This window comes from Cygnus atratus, chromosome 5, assembly GCF_013377495.2.
Source record: "Cygnus atratus isolate AKBS03 ecotype Queensland, Australia chromosome 5, CAtr_DNAZoo_HiC_assembly, whole genome shotgun sequence".
Taxonomy (NCBI): domain Eukaryota; kingdom Metazoa; phylum Chordata; class Aves; order Anseriformes; family Anatidae; genus Cygnus; species Cygnus atratus.
In genome coordinates this window covers 26,658,980-26,676,146 of record NC_066366.1, presented here as the reverse complement: position 1 = coordinate 26,676,146, position 17,167 = coordinate 26,658,980, and the positions used below count along the sequence as shown (strand labels likewise).

Here is a 17,167-nt window from a genome sequence, read left to right as displayed (position 1 = left end):
AATGTCTGACATGCTGTCTATAAAAGGGAGTGAGGTGAGTCCAAGTATGGTCAGCCAGTGTTTATGGGGCTATATTGTTTTAAACAATTTCTGGAAAATGTGTTTTAGCCAGCATTTCAAATATGTCTCATTCTCGGCGTAAAAGAGGCTTTCCTGTGTTAATTCAAAGCACTCTGAAGCCCAGACACAACACAACACTCAGCAGCTCATAAATTTGTCAATGGATGAATTTAGCTTAAGAAAAATAAGTTGCATGAGTTATAGGTGTGGCAGAGAGCACCACCTATATTCTTAAAGTTGCTTTGACCCTTTCCAGTTGGTTGTAACTTGTTATAACTTTGCCAAATTTTAACTTTCAGTTCAGATTTTTTTTCTATTTTTAGTTAAAAACCTTCCATGCAGTTATCTGCTATTTGAGCTATTTGTGGAATTTTCAGTCAAAACAGCTCAGCAACTTCTGAGGGCAAATGGGTAGGGAGGGGCAGGGAAGAAAAAGCTTTTTATGTCCACAGTGATATATTCCTTTGCTCTTTGGGATGCTGAAGTGCCCCCAGGCTTTGGTGCAGGATGTCCCTCTCCTAAATCTGTGCAAAATCTACTGTAACTTCTTCATATGGGAAACATCTTAGAACACACTATTTGTACATGAAAACTGTAGTAGAGATTTGCTATTATATTTCCTAAAATGTCTGCCTACTCAACATGCAGTGGCCATGGGCTGAGGATGTTCTACATTTTTAAAACTGGGTTCCCAGCTCCTGTAGGGTGCCAGCTCTACTGTGGTAAAGTGGGGGCCATCAAATCCTCAGAGCCAGGGCGGCAGTGCCAGGGTCTCCTCATGGGGGCAGCCAGGCAGGGCCCCACAGCCAGGGCCTGTCCCAGCCAGAAGCAGGGCAGCCAGGGGCACCAGGGCACCTCTGTGGGGGCAGTGACAGGCCAAGGTTAAGCTGGGCTGCGGGCCCACGTTTGGGCCTGGCTCAGTGGGGTCCATGGCTGGGCAGCACTGTGCTGTGGGGAGCTGGAGTCCGGTCCTGCTGCAGCCTCACAGGGGCAGGAGGTGGTGGCCCTGTGGCTGATATGGGCATCTGGGCCACCAGCAGGGTTGGGGAGCCCCAGGGGTGGGCAAGGGTAGGCAGGTCCATGAGTGCTGTCAGGGCCTTGATAAACACAGTGGAAAGGAAGGCAGCCTCTTGTGCATTCCTAGGCTACTGGGGAATAGGGAAGAGATGACAGATGAGATAACTAAAATGGAAAAGATGTATGGCAATGTGAAGGATGAAGTTGGGAAGGATAACTATGAGAAACAAGTGTGGAGTCAGAGTGGGAGAAATGGAGGAATGGGACAATAAACCAGAGACAAGACCAGTCTGGGAGACAACTTGATGGGCAGGCTAGGATGTAAGAAAGGTTTGGATCAGCTAGTTCACATTTCTTTGCAAAACATGAAAGGGAATCCAAAGTTTTTGAACATAAATGCATTTCAGCTCTCAATAAACAGCTGTAAAATTTATGCCTGAAGTGCTACTGTATAAATATAATGATAGTCTACTTACTTTATTCAGGTATTCCTTTGAGTGGTAGAGGTCTATGTAGCGAATCTGAAATCTCTATCCTGACAGTAACCGACAGAGCTCTCAACATGATACCGTATAAAAAGGTTTCTGGTTGTTTCAATGTCCACTTTCAAAAGTATATATATATTTTAAAAATGCACTAAAATATCTTGTAAACTTTTTAACATTGCGAAAACAAGCAAGCAAACATTACAGGTAAACTGGCACAGTGACATGAGAATATTTTTGTTCTAATATCACTTGGGGCAAAATTGATTTGAAAATACCTGGTGTTAGTGTAAGCAGGGTAACAGTCAGTTTGGGTGGTCTTGGATTCCTTCCAAACCATCTGCTCATCCCTAGTCGAATAAGCCCATCTCAGGATTCAAATAAGGCCTTTGTCTGTGCTACTAATAGACTTCATCAGTGCACACATTTTCCAGATTACATCAGTTTAAAACTGCCATTCTGTCAAAGGGGTACAGAGAAGTTTAATACTAATACCTGAGGTGTGGCAATCACGGAAATAGCTGGAAATGTGGCTCTGAAACTGAATGGCTGAAGGAAGGAAATAAGACTGCAACAAAATTCTGAGGTTACTGTATATGATCCAGAAGCTGTAACAGCAATGAACTTAATGAAAAAAAAATAAATAAATCAAATATGTAGTAGGTTCCTCAGAAATTGCTAGATAATAAAAAGGCAGGTAAATCTGTGGCTGTTTTGAGCACTCAAAATGCAGTCAGCATTAATGTTTTGAATTGGTCTATTTTGTTTTATTTTTACTATGTCTATGTAGAGCTGTAATCCACAAAGGTTCAAGAGTATTTTGAAGCAAAGCAACTCACTTTCACCTGAAATACTGCCAACTTTGGTGAGAAAATTAATTAAATAAATAAATAAAGTAAAATAAATCCTCCCTGCTAGGCTTTCCACAATAGGGATTTTTTTTTTCAATTTAATTAAGAGAAGACTAATTTTAGAAGAATAGTTTAGAAGAATAATTTTATCCAATTGAAAATATGCAAGTCATTTAGGTAGGCTAAATGCAATGACCAGAACTGGAATTCATAAGGCAAACAAGGATTAAACACTCTGCTGTTGCGAAACATTCCTTGAATTCCCTTAAAGCCACAAGGGACAGATCGTCAGTTTTGTATCTCCTCAGTTTGCCTGGGCAATGTCTACATGGGAACTTGTCACTTCCATGTCAGCCTAGAAGGACCTAAAAGCCTATCCACTTTTTTTTCAGCTGTAAAATACAATAATTTGGTTCTCACTTGATTTGCTAGCATTTCTTCCTTTGACACCCATGTCTTTCTGGATGTCCCCTCTCGTTCATTGTCAATGACCCACTCCAGTGGTGTGCCTCATGATTTCAGACTTAACAGTTTCTGCTTCTTACTCACTCTATTTGCAATAAAAGGATTTCTCATCTTGAGTCAGCTCTTCAGTTCTTGTGAACAGAGATTAATTTATGAGAGAAGTAAGATTACTTATGACTTCCCTTTTACCAGAAAAACTGGAAAAATGTTTCCTGTATGTGGGCAATGCCGCTGGACCAAAACCCCTCTCTTATATTTCACTGATACTAAGTTTAAGAAAAGTCAAACATTCTTAGGCATGAATATTATGGTTTCTAAGAAAACTATTACAAGAATCTAATAATATTGGGAATACCATATTTTATAATTGAAAATGGTAAAGGCTCTAAAATTTGAATCATATGATAGTGGACCAGTTATATCGATTGTGTAGCACGGGAAAACTTTTTAGTAGGAGGAGTTGCCCATCAACTGTTACGGTCAGATGTGTTCTTCCGGTAAGCTATATTACATAGTATGATACTCTCCTCTTTGTTGCATTGTCTCATTGCTAAGTGATGATTTTATTACCAGTTGTCACTCCCTAGTCTTAGGATTTCTGATCTGCACTGTTCAAAGTAGCTCACCAGTTGCAGTGGTTCATAGACTCTATGATTCTATAGATAAAAACATATATTTTCTGTGTAGCATGGTTACACCCAAACCACTCACGTTGTTCTCAGTTAGCTTTTGATGCCAGTTCAAGGCTTTGCTCCTCATTATAATATTAAGGAGTAGAACAAGTCACAAGGACAAACATGGGAATTCAGGTACAATTAACAAAAACAATGCCATAACATCAGCCTCTTTCCTGACATTATTTTCTGTATCTTAACATCCAATAGAGACCACCATTGTCTCTGCTGGTACTGGCTCTTGATTATTCCTCATACCATTCCTCTGAATCATGGAGTAAATTATTCAGAAACTCTTGCTCAGTGTGCTACCATTGCTGCTTCTGCTTCCACAAGTGAACAACCAAGATTTCTAGTTATTGAAAATGAGGGAAACAAAGAAATTGCTTCATGTATATTAGAAGAAAGTAGATTCTAAGGCTCAGTGTCCAAAAATTATCACACAGTCTTGTGACACTAAACATAAGCAAATCAACAGTCAGAATGAGATTTTTAAATGAGAAAATGAATATTATGCTTAAAAGCTCAAGATATCAATGTGTCAGTGTTAGATTCCTGTATTCTGAATGTCCCATTGAGTACAAATGAACTGAAACACTTGTATGAAGCATCTGAGAGGCCCACATTTTATTATCTGCTAATAAAATTCTCTTACAGTGCCTTTTTCATAAACAGGAAATCAAAACTGCATATATGCGTGCACACATGTATGCATTCATGCCTGTGAATTGGTCACAAGACTAGGATATACCCTCATATATATACAAGTGTGTGAATTATATATAAATTGCAGGCATTCATTATATTTTTGGTTGGATGCTTTTATGCATGTGATAGCAAAAACATTCCTTAAGGCTGTACTGCTGCTATGTTAGCAGGCACCGTGTCAAGACCAAACAAAGAGCCAGTTTAGTAGTTCTGCTCAATGAACTGGAGTGCACAGAAGCTTCCCCATTTTCCTCCACAGGTGAATTTTGTGGATCTACCCTCCCTCTGCGTTCTGTGGCTCCTTATTAGTTACAGTATCGAGGACTCCAACTCTTAAATGATTTCCATTTTACCCTAGGAGATCATGGAAACCTGGCAGCGAGATGCCTGGCTAGCTGCACCACAGAAGAAACATACTGCTCTGTTGTAGTTCAGTGTTATTATACTGCAACTATATCATAGGCCTTTTTTCACATCTTTCCAAATCCTACACTGTTTATAACATTGGCATGATAAATATGCCTGAAAAGGTAGGATCTGAAAAGTGCTTCCCTAGTACCAGTTAAATATTAGAAGGATGTACAGATCAATGTGGGGAAGGATTTAAACACCTACAGTCACTTCTCATTCTATATTCATTTATCAAATGGATCTACTTAGTCATAGTACAGAAACTGTTTTAGCTAATTTCATTCAACAACACATTCAAGAACAGGTATGTGAAGTGCTCTCAGGTATGTGTTGCAGCACAGTCTGTGACCAGATTTGTATGTTCCTCCAGAGAGTCTGCTCTTGGGATAATAATGTGTTTGCATCCTATGTTTCGTAGGCTAATTAGACTGACACTTTATATTCTAAAGGAAATGATTCTACCATGCTGACTACCATACTCATGGACTAGTTGTTTTTCTTCCCTGTTTACCTGTATGCTGTGGTCATCTCTGATCTTACTGCTTGAGTGTAGTCTTCACTCACTATGTAGCAAAGGAGGAAGTAGACCTGTCTAGGGGAGCTTCTGGATGCAGTGCATAAATAGTTGTCATCTCCGTGTATCATTACTCACTGGACAAATACCTAATATGCTGCCTATTCTCATTCATCATTTAACTGACCGAAGTTTAAGTAAGATAGTAAAGGATGAAAATTACTCCATCTGACAGTCTATCCTGATCATCTACTAATAACATATAAGAAATTCTTTTTCGTATGTCCCTTTTCATGCCAGGGTCGGCCTATGCTTTATACTTTTCTCCGTAGCCTCTTTGTTGTACATGTTGTTGGTTTTTTACCTTGTTTAGGCAAAAGTATACAGAGAAGAGGCTGTTCAGTGTTTCTGCTTTTTTCAGTATGGCCACTTCCTTTCCACAGACACAAAGTAGCCCTGTTTGCCCTAGAGCATTTCTGGTGGACCAAAAGATTGATGTAACAGACTTAGCTGTTGGCAGTGAGTGTATACTATTGCTAATGCCTGCTCTCCTTTCAAATACAAATCATACATATAAATATGTATCTATTTTAAATATAATTTCTATATGCAGCCTAAGCTCTTGAGAAATTTATTTTAAATATCTAAATAAAGTATAATTTGAAATTTAAATAGCTTGCTTTCAGAAATCTAAGTTTTATAGAGCTCCACAAAGCTATCCAATTATTTTAATTTCAAGTTCAATCTTACTTTCTTTTAATTTCTTTTACAATGACCATGATGTGTCAACCAAAATTAGGGTTGAATCTGAAGGCCTACTTCAGTAAAGTACTTAAGCTCTACTATTCAGCAGAATACTTAAAGATAGGCTAACTTTAAGCAAGGCTTAGAGCTGGACAGGTGCTTACACCTCACCATTAAAGAAAAATGCTTTGCTTTCTGAGCGACATCTCATGTAAACAAATGGTCAGTCCAGCTGGTATAAAATAAACTTATTGATGTTAACTTATGCTGGAATTGTAAATTGTTTGGGAGAGAGGATCTTTTTTTTTTTTTTTTTTTGTATAAATATATGAAGTACTTAAAACATTTTTAATGCTTTAAAAATAGATTTTATCATAATTATGAACAACCATGGTGTCCATTTTCATAATATATTTTCAGAATATGTTCAGTAGAGACCACAACTGAGCATGTATGTACTTAAAGCATTGGGGAAGAGGCTCTGAAAACTCTTCCCCAATAGCCCCTACCTTCATCTACTCCAAAAAAAATAATAATAAATAAATAAAAAATAAAATTCTCCAGGGCTTAAAAATTTTGTGTAATTATTTCTCTCTCCTGTATTTGGGTTCCCCTTAGATCTGATTCTGATTAAAATTGAAACAATATAATCATTAACAGGGCTTTTCTTGAAATATTCCTGTTGAGAACTGAAGTGGAGATGACAAAGCACATGCAACAAAAACTGTGCTGTTGAAATACCAGTTTTAGTGCCTGGTGAATTTCCAGGCTTCACACAGAGTATAGATGTTTAATGCACATTTTCTTGTGCTCCTGTAATCCCATAGCAGGAATATAGCATCCCAAAACCAAAGGAGGCTTGTGCAGTACTGGTGCCAGCTACACACATCAACAGCCAAATTTAATATTTAAGTAGGAACAGGTTATATAGTACTCTCAGTCTTTGATTATAATATTTCATATCAGGAACAATCATTTATTTTGTTTAAATCTAACACCGCAGATTGAAAGCCAAGCTAATTTCTAGCTAAGTAACAGCTACTGCAAGACTAGCAATTAGTCCAGGACTCAAGTCTGCATGTGGAAAAATAGAGCTGATAGCCACAGTTTCCTAGATTAACTGAGCACGGGAAAGCAGTGCTTTATTTGCGTCCATGAGAAAGACTGAGTTTGGTTTTGTGAATTCGTATATAAAGCCGTGTGGAAGCATGTGGTCATATTTTTTAAGGGCTGGTATTTGTTTTCTCATTATTAGGTAAGTTGCTGGACAGTAAAAAGAAGCCCAAAAGCAAAGGGGAAATTAAAGAAATCTGGAGAAAAGACAGCCCTGCCCAGGAAAAGTTGCTGAAAGCATTTGTTTTCAATCTTATTCCAATAATGTTCTGTTTAGCTTTTCAAGTGTGCTCTGTATAGCTGTGTATGTTTCTGCCTTCTGTTCAAAGATAAAGTTACTTTTTGCATTTTGTTTTCACTCATTTTTATTTTGAATAATTGTTCCTTGTACATGAGTGAATTGGCAGAAATACTGTGGATCAAAAAGGAAGCAGTCTCTTAACTTGCAATTTCATGGAACTTTAGCCTCTGTGTTACTCAGGAACCATCAACAACATGAAATGCATGCTAACACTTCCATTTTGAGACGGTGCTCATTATTTCCAAAGGTAAACTAAAATTGTGAGTCAACCTTGAATTCTTATTACAAAATTTTAGACACTGTTTTGTTCAAATGTTGACTTTCATATATTGGCTTCATTATACCAAAATGGTTTTCTTGTTCATAGAAAAATGATCTTTCTTTATAAAAGTATAGCCATCAAATTAGTTTATTTTAATTTTACATACCTTGATGAAATGGAAGAACAGATGGAAAAACAAAGTAAGCCTTTTGTAACTTTAAATGCACCTATCATCTTTTGCAGATATTATCATCAGTATTAAATTCTAGACAGTTCAGATCTTTGGTGTTACAGCAGAGCAGTTCAAAGGAACTGAGGAGAATAGTTGATTGCTTTCAAAATATTTTGTTTCTAAAACAGCCAAAGTGTTCAAAAAATCTGGAAAAAAAAAAACAACTAGCTTGTACTGCAATGCAACGTTTGTTTACAAATTTGGGGAGAAAATATATTCTGTGTCTTTAAAACAAAACCAAAACATCTCCAGATATTTTTATCTGGGGTTTTCTACAGTTTTAGCTAAACAATAAAATTATTATTAATAATAATAATAATAATAATTGTATAATCATTCCTGGGTAATGCCTTAAGAGTTAGAAAAGCATACTATGTACCCAGTCTATCACAAGGAATATGACAAACATGTTTTTCTCATAAATTTCTTCTGTCTCATCTCTATCCTTATTTTTCTGTTGACTTTCCTTCAATTAATATCTTAAATTAGATTGTGATCCTTTGGAAAAAGGTGTAATTTTAGCTCACTGTTGATTTTTACAGAACGGGTTGCAGTCCTGTAATGATAATAAAGCATTAGGTAATTTGGGTTTCCTAAAATTCAGTCTGGATATTTGATGGAAACAATCCATTCTGAGATTTCTGAAATTCTCTGTTTTAATCACTGACAGTTATTTTGTTCAAGTTTTGTTCTTTTTGCTGCTGATATAACCAGGGAAACAAACAAACAAACAATAACAACAAACAGATGGATGAAAATGATGTACAGAGCAAAAATAACCAAACTGCCATAATTTCTTATGTACTCTGCTTGAGTTTTGCTTTAAGTTTCAGTTCTCTGAGTATATTTTTACCACTGTATCTGTAATTACTGGTAAGAAGGAACCAAGGTACTGTTTATATACAGTTAATGGGTGTATCTGAAGAAAAGTTATATTTTCTTCTCAAGACTTTTTATGTATGTTCTAGTTCTGGTATATCTGTATTTTTATCCCTTTGGCTCAACTTACTTTCAGCAAAATCAAAGGTTAAAAGCGAAATCCAGCTGGTACTGTCATACAAGGTTATACCTGATTTTTGCATATTTTTCACCTAACTTCATAAAAATTCATCTTTATCCCCATCCTACTGTTGTCTCAATTCAGATTCTTAAAAGTTTGCAAAACATATCTATATTAGAGAAGAGCCTGATCAGTTTCTCAAATTAAGACTTTTTTTTTTTTTTTTTTTTTTTTGTGGTGCTGTGAAAGTTGCAGCCTGGTCTACTGCTGGACTTCCTAGTTTTCGAGTCAAGTTTTAAACTGGAATCAGACTGAGATCAAATTTACAGGTCTTTGCCACTGAGGATGCAAACCTTCAGATTTACAATCTGGCTCAAAATTACCAAAGCACAGACAGCAGTGAAGAGAGAATGTTAAGCAATATGTTCCATCTTCTGCCAAAATATTATTGTTTCTTCACTATAGTTTCCAGGGCTTTATGGAAGCTCTTTTAGGATGACTCAGACAATAAGCTTCCTGTTTTCCCCTTGGGAATCTATTCCATAATCTAATAGATTGCTTCAATTAAGTAATGTTTTCCTTATAAGCAATCTGAATTTGTTTTCCTGTACTTAATCAAGTAGCACTGGTTATTTGCTCTGTGAATATATGTATGAATATATTATGTGCAATGGTCATTATTAAATGTTACTATTTCCCATGTCTGTTTGCAACACTTTTTGCCCACTTACTGAGAATACCACATGCTACAAATAATGAGTGTTACATTTCCTATATGTGTGGCTATTCCATGTGTTCCCACATAATCCTCATAGAAAGATGTAGTTTTAAGTTCCTCCTAATTAAAGACAATGGATTTAATTCTGCACCCCACTAACTTTGAAAGCAAAACAAAACAATAGGAGGCAATCTGTTATGTGCTGGAGTCAGGAATTAAATCTGACCTATTACTTTTACAGCTTCCCTTGGGACTGCAAAGAGTGCAACTGCTTATCACACTTAATTCTTTGTGGCCTTTACTAGTCCTCAAATTAAGGACACAAACTATTCTGGGAACAGGGCTTTTCATCAGAATACTGTTTATATGGATGGAGTCCAGATGTGCTCCAGAAGATGACATTCAAGCAGTTTTAGGAGTTACTGTCCTAAATTTTTCAACACTACTCTCCTGTACAACTCATTGCCCTTTCAGTAACTGACCTTTTCATCATTTTCAGTGCATCCTTATTTAAAACACTGCTCTCTGGCAACACATCTGATTATATTCAATATCAAATCAACAAGGTGGTTTTACAAATAAGGAAATAAGATTTTGGGTTGAAGAAGATTTTATACTCACAGACAATGAACTCAGATCTCCCAACATTTGGGAGCAAGTAAGTTGTCTTATCAAAGCTGCATTCTAGGATTAAACACAGAATGACCCGGGGATTAATTAATGTTCTTGAGTGTTCAGATTTGTTAACTATATTATAACATATAGATCCACCTTAAAGTAATGGAGAGAGGGTGGGATTTTTTTTTTTGGTGGTGGTGTGGATTTTTTTTGTTTGTTTCTTTTTTTTTTTTGGGGGGGGGGTTGTTTTTTGCTTTTGACATAATCATACAGAATATTCACTAGCTTTGTCTAAATATTTCCTCTGTTATTTCTATGGCAGACATTTTCATGCTTCCAGAGAGCAAACATGCAGCTGTCTGAAGCCTATGAGGCATAGTGAAGCCTAATCTATTGAAATGTTGTCTTCATTTAGACCTAGTCTGGCCTCAAGTAAGGTAATAAGAATCTTATTAGAGCAGTGAGACAATCAATACCAATCTCAAAAAACAGATGTTTTCTCCCATACTCCAATCTAGTTTGCCCAGCAGGCTTGCAAACAAAAAAGTGGGTGAGCATCTGTTGTCAGACCCAGGTAGCCAATAGAGCAATAAAACAGAGTGTCAAGGAAGGAGGTGCTAATACATCACAGCACATTGATTGTGTAAACTGTTTGTTTAACTCTTGATCCTGGGAAACTGCTGAAACTACTATTAAGGCATCATTCCCAAACCCTGTGTGTAGAAGAATCTTACTTTAGGTGAGATGTGTGTGGTTTCCAAATGCCTTGTACTTGGAGAAGACATGGTAGATAAACAGGAAGGCAGGAAGAGCTTCTGTTTTCATGCTTTTGAATACACCGCACCATCTTCTTGTGCAATTCACATCCTTTACAGATAGTCGTGGCTTCAGACTCCCATACAAAGAAGCAAGCTTTTTTTCCTCCTTTTTACATGAGTATCAGAGAGTTTGCAAAAGTTCAGTTGAACAGAGCCAAGAATGGACGGTATACCCCTAGCTTATTCTTTCAGAAGGCACATGCTAAAAGCCATGTTCTTGACTTGGCTGACTGTATCCAAAAGCTTTGCTGCTCACATAGCCAGAAACAGGATGTAGGAACAGTAATGCTAAAATTCCTGTGCTATATCACAGCTGTACAAGGCACAGAGGAACAGACTTATGTCACAATGCAGCTATCAGACTGCAGAGGGGATAAAAAATTCCTTTTACTGACTATTTCAGCTTAATGAAGGCTGCAACTGCAAAGTCTCTGAGAAGCTTGTGTTCAAAGCTTGCTTTCAAACCTGGCATCAAACCCGGCACGTGGTCATGCTCATGCGAAGGAAGTCATACCGCAAGTATGTGCCTGTGATCCATGAGAAATCTGTGAAGCTATCCTGACTTCATGTATACTTATAAAGACGGAAATTAGCTCATTAAAATAATGTGCCAGAATTGTTCATACATATAGCTGCAAAACTTGGCAAGTATTGTCTCACATAGAAATCCTAGATAGGAGAATGAATGACTGTAGGAAAGAGAAAGAAAACAGAGAAGGGTAAATATTTCTCATGGCATGACAAAAAAATATTTGGTTGCAGGCCTGAGCCATCGATTGGCCTGAACGTTAAACAAACAGCTTTGCCAGCTGAATACTGGCCAAGTGGCAAGTGGCAACCTCTCTGCAGCCTGATATATACCCAAATGAAAAGGTTTTGGGTGCCAGATACCAGGAAGCCAATGCTTTTAACACCACCACCCCATAATTTATAGCATCTTGGTTTGTGCTACTGCAGTTAAGGGTCTGTTAATGTTTGTCTTCTGAGTTCCAATTCTCAAAGGTTTATAATTTGGCCATTAACATGCTCTCAGTATTGAAACCTCGGCACACACAATGGCTAGCCAAGAACAGTTTTTAGGTAATTTTTTTAGGAAGAATGTTAGTTGGTTTCCAAAATATGAGAAAGGAAGGAAAGAAGGCAGGAAGGAATGACTAGTTAAAATAGTTAAAAGTTATAATTTTCTTGTGTTCTCAATGACTAGAAATGGCTTGTATTTTAAAACGTGAATTATTGCTATGAAGTGATATGATTTTTCTTGTTTTTAAGCTGTTTTTAAGCTGAAGCCCTTTGCAGGAACCTATCCTTTCAAATGATTTTTGAATGGCAATTGTTTAAAAAATTTCAGGCCCTCAAAATGCCCACACATACATGTGGTGGCTGGAGGAGTGAAACCCACTACTGTAAGTTTAAAACTGCAATTAGTAAGAACAAGAAAGAAATACATACTTATGAATATTTTCTATCACTTTACAGCCCACACTATTAAAGTATTTTAACTTCTGATGTGCAGAATTCCTCTGAGTGTTTTTCTGGCTGGGTTAAACAAAGGAGTTTTAGCACCAACAGTACCTGTTCAGCTCTAAGGAGATCTTGTTTTTCTTCATTTAAATCAAGCTACAGAACAAACATTTAGTATCTGTGGATACCCAGGAATACCATTGTGGCCCCTGCAACACACTTTAGGTCTTTGTGGCTCACTGTTCTCACATAGATCCCATTGGGAAGTGAGAAATGGAAATTCTGAGCTAAAATCAACCCCAAATCCTTTATGCTATGGTGACACCTAACTTTTCACTTGAGCAAACGTAAAACCTTCAGAACTAGTTTTGGCTTCTTACAATTGGTTTCGTCATAATAGGTGTTGATTAGCTGTGCATTTTAGCAAGATTTGTGTTCAGAATGATTCTACGATTCAGTGTTTCTCAGAATGAAGTCTGTAATCCTGAAATCTGTAGCTGCTTTTGTCATTTGAAACAAGGACACACTGTTCGGTTCCTTTCCGCTTCTACCATATTAACCTACAACAGTGCCTGCTATAAGATGCACAGAGTTCCCTAATAAACCTCTAGTTACATAAATATGTACAAGTACTATGTTGTAAACACCAAGTATTTAAAGACGTCCTATATAAGGTAACAGCTTATTAGTCTCTAATTGAAGGTTTACACTTCTGAGCACAGAACAAATGATCACTGTGGTTTGCATTTTCTGGCATTGCCTGTTAAGCAGCTCTCAAGATGCAGGTCTGGCTGATTAAGCTAATAAATCTTTAAAGTGCAAGTATATGAGAACAAAACGGCAGATTAGCCTCACTAAAGGTCAGGTATTAAAGCTACCAAATTTGGGGGAGTTTCAAGCCAAATGCTGCGTATGAATTTGCATTCAGAGCTATTAGATAGACATTGGATACTAGGCAGTGATTAGAAAACTAGAAGCAATTAACTCTATTTACCTTCTACTGAACCATGCTGTCTAGGGCTTGGTAAGGGGAAAGACTACTTAGCATTACCATATACAGAAAATACTCATAGGCACTATGAATAAAAACTTTTTATTAATCTGATAGGCTGAATGAATGAAATCCTTTTTCAGCATTACATTCAGTAAATTGCCAGTGGTGAAATGATTGGACATGATGCACTGGCCCTTTACTGCACATCTCTCCTAATCTGCTCTGGGCTGCACAGATTGGCATTAGTGAGATCAACAAAAGTGCAAGGACGAAATAGTGGCCATGGTAAGAGAGATTGGACACTTCCGTAAGGTAGCATCTTTTCTTTAACATTTACAAGGAGCTGAGGGACAGAGTATAAGAAGTTTTCGTTTTCCTGTCACATTTGTACATTATGCTTTCATTTTTGTTTGTTTGTCATTTCTGTTTTTTTTTGTTTGTGTTTTTCTTCCTTTCTTGACCACATTATGGAAGTTCCTCCTCATTGTTTTTTGACATTTGGCTGACAGTCTGGACCTAAGCAGTCAGCCTGTCAGGATGTTGCAGGAGATATATTGGCCAGATGATTATGACTTGGCAACAAAGGAAAACTGGTTGCATTCCCTGAAGATTTTTCTACAATGTTCTGGTGATATGTTGATCAAGAGTCAATCACAAATAATTTATGACCATGATCAATTCTACAACTTGACTAGTTCCATGTTCCCAGACCTTTACACAAAAATACAGGACTAAGAACACGACTAAGAAACAAGGTATAGTTTGACAGAAAGTTGTGGTCACCCATAATGTTTTGATCAAAGCCAGCAAGTACATATTGATACCAGACCGATGTTTGTTTCAAGTGCATTCACTAAGGTACCAATCAATTTAAAATATGAGTTAAGAGGAGGGAAACAGTTCACATCAGGAGGTGCACACCAAAAGATTGATGGGGGAGAGAAAGGGAGACTATTTAAACTTCCAATGAACAAAGGAGTTTCTCAAGTCCAGCAGATGACAGCCCACCTCCAAAGCATCACCAGCCAGGGAATATTTGTTTTAGCTGTAGGGATGAGATGCTTATCTTCAAATAAGTTAATTTTAGAAGTAAATGAGTTTTTGGGGAAAAGCTATATCAAGAACAACATTATATCTGACTAGATCCTTACCAGAATTTTAAAATCCATAGATGTAAAATGTTCACATAACGATGGTCTCTGTCAAGAATGCCACTTGAAGAACAAAGCATGCAAAACAATGGGAAATCTAATGCCTTGCAATAAAGATCATGAAGTAGAAAGACATCTTTACATTTTAACTTCATGTAAGCAGGTTAAATATGTTTTTTCTTTGTTTATTCACCTCAATAAAAATTGACAAGTATATTATGAACAAGTGTTTTTTTTTTTTTTACATTTTACATGACTTGACTTGAGTTCATTTAACATAGCTGGTAAAAAAAGATATTCCAAGTGTGGTGACTATGAAACCTTTAGAAGTGCTCTGCCTTCCAGATGATGACACAAAATTTACAGTTAGAAATGATATTTTTTGACAGACAGATAAATACGAACCTGGCTGGACCAGGCTTTTCATTGACCACAAAGGCCAATAGATCACATTACCACCAGATCACCATGAAGACACCAGAGGATCCAAAATGAAGCACTGTGTGCCCCGTAGAAGCTGTGTGAGGCGAATTCAACACTTAATATGCAGGGTTCAGAAGAAGTATCTTTCAGTGGATGATGGTAGCACACAACACGGTAAAGAGAGAGTGATTGAAGCCAGAAATTTTCCTTGAACAGCAAAGGTTGGTCTCCAACTACATTTGTAAAGTTACACACAGTACACTGTAGCGTCCACAGATAGCGAACTGTAGCTTTAGCTTCACAGCAACTGAACTATACTGATTTAAGATGTGTAAAGAAATACTTATAACATCAGGCAGAACACATGAATAGAAAAAGACTCAAAATGTGGCTTTGGATTTAAATGATGTATTCTTCATAAGACAAACCACCGTTTTTGACACAATGTCTTTCTCAAATTGCTTTTCAGGGCAGCAGTCATTCTGGCTACATTAAATTACTCATAAGTGAAGGCCCAGATGTGTGTTTATCATCTTTATATAAAACCAGACTTCCTTGAAAATAAAAAGGTAGATTTGCAGTTAGTTATTTTCTCTGACCAAACATTAGTAATAATGGTTTGAATAAGTATTAAAGAAAAAAAATAAAAGAAAAAAAAGATAAACCAATGTATTCAAGTTTTTGATTATGGCATTTTACTTTTGCATTCTCTTCAAGCTACCATTTTATAAAAGCCATGTAAAACATCACTGAAATTTTCATTATGGAAGAGGATTAGATGGGAAAACAACAAATTAGATGTCCACAAAATGCAAATACAGAACACAGCCCAACAGATGACTGCTGTGCTCCAACACAATTCTAGTGGTGACTCTTGGGAGAGCAGACATCTGAAGTGTCTAGCCAAAAGGGAAGCATAATATTCAGCTTTAGAGTGACTGCAGTGGAACCTTAGAATTGTTTGTTTCTGTTTACAGCAAGACGCACACAGAAGCTCCTGGCAAACATGTGAGGTTTTGTTCATTGCATGGATCTCCAATGGGCTGCTTGGAGATAGAATATCATCCTATTGCAGACAGTCCTTACTAAGGGCCAGAAGTACTTTGAGTTCTGCAGCCTACTTTGCTGGGCTAAGTACCAAGGTTTGACCTTTCACATTCAAGAAATTATTTGAAATATGTTTTTTAAATAATAGAATAAGGATACTTTTCCAGAGCACACAGTTCTTTAATCATAAGCATGTTATCCATCACTGTACTGATGCCATGGCTAGGTTTGCACTTAATGGGCCTGTCCAAAGTTTTTTTTAATTCAACATGTTTTTATATTCTCCTCATATCTCCAAACTATTTAACTAGGAAGCATGTCTATTGCAGTCATCTTTTCTTAAAAGAAATATATCTTTTCAGCTGAAATCAACAATGGATCAGTTCAGGTCAGGATTACTGGAGATTTTGCACTTAAATTTATTAGTCATGACCATAGAAGTGAATAAATCGAATACAATATTGGGATGAAAAATAAGCGAAGCACTTTTTATTAATTTATATTTTTGTTACAATGACTTACTTCTTTACATGGCTCACAGCTGCTATGCTAGATAAGTAAATCATGTATATTCTATAGGTTATTCAGAGAGCAGACTATTTTTATATTTGTTTATTACTTCAAGGAGGAGGCCACCTTCTTTTTAATGTTTCCTGTACTTGATTTGAAATTTCCGGAAAACAAACAAACAAACAAACAAACAAAAAACACTCAAAATACATGTCAAATGGCTCAAATGTGTTTTCCAGTGGATTTTAAAGACAAGAGAGAGTTTCATTAGAAGTCTGGTATGTATTTTTATTAATCACATTGTTATGATATCTTTCAACAATGCAATGGAATAAGTTAATTTCATGCTATTTCCTATGTATTCAAAAGCCCACTTAAATATATTTGGACTGTTGTAAGTGTAATGTGTACAAGGAATCTGATCTGGAATATTACCTGCTACCAATCACCAAAAGAAAGCTTAGCCATATTTAGTTTACTTTTACTTATTCAGTTTTCTTGCATACACACTGAGAAAACATTGTATGCAAACTATTGAAACACAGATTCAGATCACACAATGCTGTTTTTACAGAGGTGATTTTTAAGAT

General features: G+C 36.7%; 1 long non-coding RNA gene across 30 annotated transcripts in view; it reads left to right on the top strand.

Moving 5' to 3' along the window:
* Window positions 1–17,167, top strand: part of LOC126913330 (uncharacterized) — a 275,232-nt gene that overhangs the window by 232,538 nt on the left and 25,527 nt on the right. For 22 of the 30 annotated variants that reach the window (XR_007708395.1, XR_007708398.1, XR_007708378.1 and 19 more), the window contains 2 exons: window positions 15,490–15,589; window positions 15,738–16,162. The exons of 7 other annotated variants lie outside the window; for them this stretch is intronic. This is a non-coding gene — a long non-coding RNA (uncharacterized LOC126913330). The remainder of the gene's footprint in view (window positions 1–15,489; window positions 15,590–15,737; window positions 16,163–17,167) is intronic. One more of the 30 variants, XR_007708377.1, reaches the window with a different exon arrangement.